The sequence below is a fragment of the Dendropsophus ebraccatus genome, chromosome 7 (genome assembly GCF_027789765.1).
Source record: "Dendropsophus ebraccatus isolate aDenEbr1 chromosome 7, aDenEbr1.pat, whole genome shotgun sequence".
NCBI classification, from domain to species: Eukaryota; Metazoa; Chordata; class Amphibia; order Anura; family Hylidae; genus Dendropsophus; species Dendropsophus ebraccatus.
The window spans coordinates 43,301,336-43,307,335 of record NC_091460.1 but is presented as its reverse complement, the minus strand read 5'-3'; the positions used below and the strand labels follow the sequence as shown (position 1 = coordinate 43,307,335).

Sequence of the window (6,000 nt, the reverse complement as noted above, 5' to 3'; positions counted from 1 at the left end):
TCGGGCCTCCCCAATAGATCAGCACCCTCCTCCTGACATCCTCTGTGCTGCTGGGACCCTGAGACCTTCCTTACTGGGGGTAGCAGCAAGGGACCAAACATTATGTTTATTGGGTCCAGCAGGGAGGGGAGGCAGGCAGTGTTTATTGGGGACAGCGTGGAGGGGGGGCAGTAGCGGATTATAATGTGGGCAGATTGACCGGGGGGGGCACAGGGTTGGGAGGACAGCCCGGGGCCCAGGGTACATTTAATCCGCCACTGGGTGTTATAGTATCAGTATGAACAGCATCTGATATCAGGGCTGTCGCCATGGCAACCATTGTCTTGTATTGAGTCATAGGTTTCTGTGACCTCACTATTGTGACATCATGAACCTTCCATAGAAAACCCTTCCACATTGGTCCCCCGGTGTCAGTTCTTAGTAAGACATTCGTGCCTAATACAGTTCTGACACTCTTTGTGATTTCCACAAAAATCCACGTGTAGAGAGAGACAATTCAGCTGAGATTGGCGCCATGCCGCGCCGGAGGAGGAGGAGGAGAGAAAGTACATCAGGGACTAACAGTACTGAAGGTAATAGATCACATATCCCATCCACCACCCAAACACCCAACACAAGTGACATATAAATATATAAAATATATGGATTTATTAATCCTAGTGCATTGGAGCAGTTACCATAGCAACCAACCAGATCCCAGCTTTCATGTTTCGGAGGACTTTTCAAAAATGAGAACTGGGATCTGATTGGTCGCTATGGTAACTGCTCCACTGTCCCATTGCACAAGGTTTCATAAATCTCCCCCAATATACCTCTGCCTGTGTCTGTTAGTGCCTGGATTATAGATAGGACATGTATAACATGATGGTCACATGTCCCTGGTGTCTATTGGAATCTATTAAAAATTGTGCATACCTGCTTTTCAGGAAACAGTACTGTGAGGAGAAGGAGAAGGAGGAGGAGAAGATGGCAGAGACCAACATCTCTCATCGATATCCTAAGGAGATATATGACTCCAGAGGCTATGTTGGGCATCCTAGATGACACCAGTGACCACCAACCACCGCCATCACCCACCACCGTGAACAGCGAGGAGGAAAGGTGCCCCATATGTTTGGACGCTCTGGCAGGAGATATGTATCGTCTCACATGCACACATAAGTTCCACCAATCCTGTCTGGACACATGGCTGCAGGAACACCAGACGTGCCCCATGTGCCGTGCCGTCATCATCAGCGACTGATGGTAAGTCTGCTAAAGTTATATGTTAAAAATCTAGTCATTGTATACTTGTAGTAACAGTGATAATAATATAAGATTCTCGTAATTTACAATTTTTTTTCCAAATCCAGTAAAGTTCTCTTGGTTGCCCATAGCAACCAATCCCATCTCCATAACAACCAATCACAGCTCAGCTTTCATCTACCATTACCAGAACAAGGTGATAAGTAAAAGCTGAGCTGTGATTGGTTGCTATGGTAGCTGTGATTGGTTGCTAGGGCAGTTTTCAAAGTACTGTACATTGTGGTTTGCAACCCCATTGTCCACCATAACATTAAAACCACCGAACTAATGTTTATTAATTTATTTTTTCAAAGATGCGGAATAAACCGGAGGAGAAACAAACAGCAGGAGGCAAAAGAAAGAATGGAACAATATCTAGTGAATATCCATTCATCACCGTCATCACATCAGATTTTCTGAAACAAGACTTTTTTCCACCCCACCCCACCACCCACCCGCCAAAAAATTTGAAATCCCTTGTTTCCCAATAAAAAAAAAAGAATGTAAAAAACAAATAATGAAGAGCATTTGACATTGATGTATACAGAATCATCCATCCAAACTATTAAATTGTAGGGGGACATTTATTAAGTCTGGCGTTTTTTTTTATTTTTATTGCCAGGCTTAAAAATGTCCCCACAGCGCCGATTTGCCCTTGGATTTATGTAGAGGTGTAATGCCTCGACATAAATCCCATGCACACTAGTGTGTTCACATAGGGAAACCTACACCAGCTCAGATCTGGCATAGGTTTCCTTATAATTTTTCAAGCTGAAAGTTGAGCGCCCCCTTTTTGGGGGGCCAAGCGGGTGCTCCGGGAAAGGGGGAATGCCCCATATGCTCCAAGCACGCTAATTAGCATAGCAGCAATTAGCCCAAAACTCTGGTATACGGACTGCAAAGGAATAAGGAGGACAGCCCGGGAATGCAGAGGTAAATAGCGGCTCGCTCATATCAGCAGGTTCACTGGCCCGCTTTAAAGGGATTATCCAGCGCTCACACATTTTTAATATTTTGCTGCCTTATAAGAAAACACAACAAACGTGCTATAGTTACTTCTCTATGCTCCCCGTTTTCCCAATGCAGCTGCTGGTGTACCCCAGTTTCTGCAGCTGTCGTTACTTCCGAGACGAGTTTGTTTCAGGAATGACAGCCTGCTCAGCCAATCATTGATTGAGACAGGACAGCGTGGCGCCCAGTGATTGGCTGAGCAGGCTGTCACTTCTGGAACAAGCTCATTTCAGAAGTAATGGCAGCTACAGACAGCGGGGGGACACTAGTGACAACACTGGGATACCGGGGGAGCATGGAGGTAAGCATGACCTCTTTAATGCGTATCATAAAAGTTATTACAAAGCACTAGTTTATGTTTCCTTTATGAATTGTAATATTAACATTCTTCATATATCTACTTATTTTGTATTGCAAATCTAATATTATACATTTAAGCTACACTTACTTATCCTATAAGGGCTATTTCACTTTATACTTTCCCACAAACAAAGTGTACATGCTTGGACATGGACCTAGCAGACAATGAAATCAATGGATACAGCATGGGTACATAAATGTAAAGCTTACAAGTTGATTACGTTGGGTTTTCTGCCCTTATTCCAGGTTTTGTCGCCTACTGGATGCCGATCAACAATGTCTCCCAGTAGGCTTCTCCTAAAGCCTCCACTTCTTATAAAGTCTAGAGTAACAATTATCTATCATGGAACCCATTAAAGGGGTATTCCCGTTTCAACTAATTCTTATTTAAAGCCCTGCCCCCTTTCCATCTGGATTTACTAAGAGGTGTACACCTCTTAGTAATCCCGGCCGGCCATGTCCATTACGCTTGTTTCCAGGCATAAACCTTATTAAATTAGGTGCAGGTATGCCACAAGGGCACATCATTAATAAATCTCCTCCATAGTGCATCTATACTGTATGATACATAAAAATATGTATACTAAAGCTATATATACACCAGCTAGACCACTGCTTTTAGAGCAGATGGTGGTCGTCTGGTCGATAACCTAGACAACAAGGTGTTAACAATAGAAGGAAAAGGGCAGCATATCAGGAGAACAAATTTGGTAAACAAATGTATTTTCAAAAATATTTGACTTGATGAGTCCGACAAGTGTAACTATATTAGTTGAGAAGGAAATATCCCTTTAAGATAGACTAGGCACAATAGTAGCCAAAGGCCAATACAGAAATATCATCACACAGAGGTAGAATATCCAGGGATTAGCAAGTCACAGGGGGTGATTTATCAAAGGGTGTAAAATTTAGACTGGTGCAAACTGCCCACAGCAACCAATCACAGCTCCTCTTTCCTTTCACCATAGCTGGAAGCTGAGCTGTGATTGGTTGTTGTGGCCAGTTTGCACCAGTCTAAATTTTACACCCTTTGATAAATCTCCCCCATAGACTTTAAATAAAGTTGGGTTTAGTGTACAGAACACAATGGGGGAGATTTATCAAAGGGTGTAAAATTTAGACTGGTGCAAACTGCCCACAGCAACCAATCACAGCTCAGCTTTAGGCAGTGCTGAAAGGAAAGAGGAGCTGTGATTGGTTGCTGTGGGCAGTTTACACCAGTCTAAATGTTACACCCTTTGATAAATCTCCCCCAATGACTTCCTGACATAGATAGAAAACAACAAGGCAGGGTCATAGCGAGAAAGTAGCAAATTTAGAACTGGAGTAAGAATGTACATAAACTTATAGTGGAACAAAACTGAATTGATAAAGGCTTACATGACAGTTTTCTAGCATAAAAGCCTAATTTTATATAAAAACTTGGGAGCACTGTGCAAAAATGTGTGACTTTTTTTACACCTTTAGCAGTTTTCTGGTGTAAGCATTGATACATTTGCCACACTAACCTCAGCTCTGCACTTTGCAATGATAACTAGAAAGAGCTGGCTGTGCAGTTGCAGTGATCACCACTAGATGGCAGAAAAGAAAACAGAATGTATAAAGTAAACGCACAAAGAATTTCCTATAAGTTATAGCAGCACTGAGAAAAGGATCAGGTAGTTGAAATCCAAAATGCCTGTTTCTCCTATTTCTCCACCAATTTTCTTCTGGGAAGAATTGGGAAGCCCCCATACATACAGTACAGTGTTATATTTTTCATTGACGTCAAAAAGCCAAAAACTAGCCTGGAATTAGTAACAGGTCCTACCATATTATAAGCCATATTCAAGATGGTCAAGATATATGGAAACAGACTGCAAGACCCTTTTTTCTAAGACATAATAAGGTTCCCAATACTCAGACCTCAACCAGTGCTAGTTCTGAAACAGAAAAAGTCATAGAAAGGTACAGACAAAAACACTACATTTACAGCAGGGGTCTCAAACTCGCGGCCCGCGGGCCAACTGCGGCCCTCGGGACACTAGTTTGCGGCCCCCACCTCAATGGTAGCTTCCCTGTAAGTGCGGCCCTCATCAGCAGCTCAGCCGCGATTGGCTGAGCTTAACTTTATGCTCAGCCAATCGCGGCTGAGCAGCTGATGACGCGGCAGAGGGGGGACGGCTGCAGCTGTTCGGCCGGCCTCTCGAAGACGACGGAGAGGTGGGCAGCGGCGGCGGTGGTGGTGGGAGGGGAGTTGTGCGGTGCAGGGGCCAACAGCCGCCTAGCGTCGCTGCCACACATGCAGCTCGCCGGTCTCTGGAGGAGGAGGCCGCAGGGACTCCAAGGTGATCGCATCGCTGCAAGTCCTGGGGCTGTTCAGCAGGATCGGGGGATGTAGTGCAGATCCCCGATCCTGCTTTACAGCCCCAGGACTTGCAGCGATGCGATCACCTTGGAGTCCCCGCGGCCTCCTCCTCCAGAGATTGAGGAGCTGCATGTGCGGCTGAGAGGAGCGCGCCAGTGCCGGGGGTGAGAGGAGGAGGAGGGGTGTGTCCAGCTCCCCCCAGTCCCCTCTCAGCTCCCCCAGGTCCCCCCAGTCCCCTGTGTAACCCCCCAGTCCCCTCTCAGAGACCCCCAGTCCCCTTTGTCACCCCCAGTCCCCTGTGTCACCCCCCTGCTCCCCCCAGTCCCCTGTGTCACCCCCAGTCCCCTCTCAGAGACCCCTAGTCCCCTCTCAGGGACCCCCAGTCCCCTTTGTCACCCCCAGTCCCCAGTGTCACCCCCCTGCTCCCCCAGTCCCCTGTGTCACCCCCCTGCCCCCCAGTCTCCTGTGTCACCCCCAGCTCCCCTCTGTCACCCCTGCTCCCCCCAGTCCCCTCTCAGAGACCCCCAGTCCCCTCTCAGGGACCCCCAGTCCCCTTTGTCACCCCAGTCCCCTGTGTCACCCCCTGCTTGCCCCAGTCCCCTGTGTCACCCCCCTGCTCCCCCCAGTCCCCTGTGTCACCCCCAGCTCCCCCCAGTCCCCTGTGTCAACCCCTGCTCCCCCCAGTCCCCTGTGTCACCCCCCAGCTCCCCTCTGTCACCCCTGCTCCCCCCAGTCCCCTGTGTCACCCCCAGTCCCCTCTCAGGAACCCCCAGTCCCCTTTGTCACCCCCAGTCCCCTGTGTCACCCCCCTGCTCCCCCCAGTCCCCTGTGTCACCCCCCTGCTCCCCCCAGTCCCCTGTGTCACCCCCCAGCTCCCCCCAGTCCCCTGTGTCACCCCCCAGCTCCCCCAGTCCTCTGTGTCACCCCCCAGCTCCCCCAGTCCCCTGTGTCACCCCCCAGCTCCCCCAGTCCCCTGTGTCACCCCCCAGCTCCCCCAG

General features: G+C 48.2%; 1 long non-coding RNA gene across 1 annotated transcript; it reads left to right on the top strand.

The window, feature by feature from the left end:
- Positions 1-386: 386 nt before the first annotated feature.
- LOC138796768 (uncharacterized) lies at positions 387-1,761 on the top strand. Its single transcript, XR_011363815.1, has 3 exons — positions 387-572; positions 927-1,245; positions 1,599-1,761. It is a non-coding gene; the product is annotated as an uncharacterized lncRNA (long non-coding RNA).
- Positions 1,762-6,000: the final 4,239 nt, after the last annotated feature.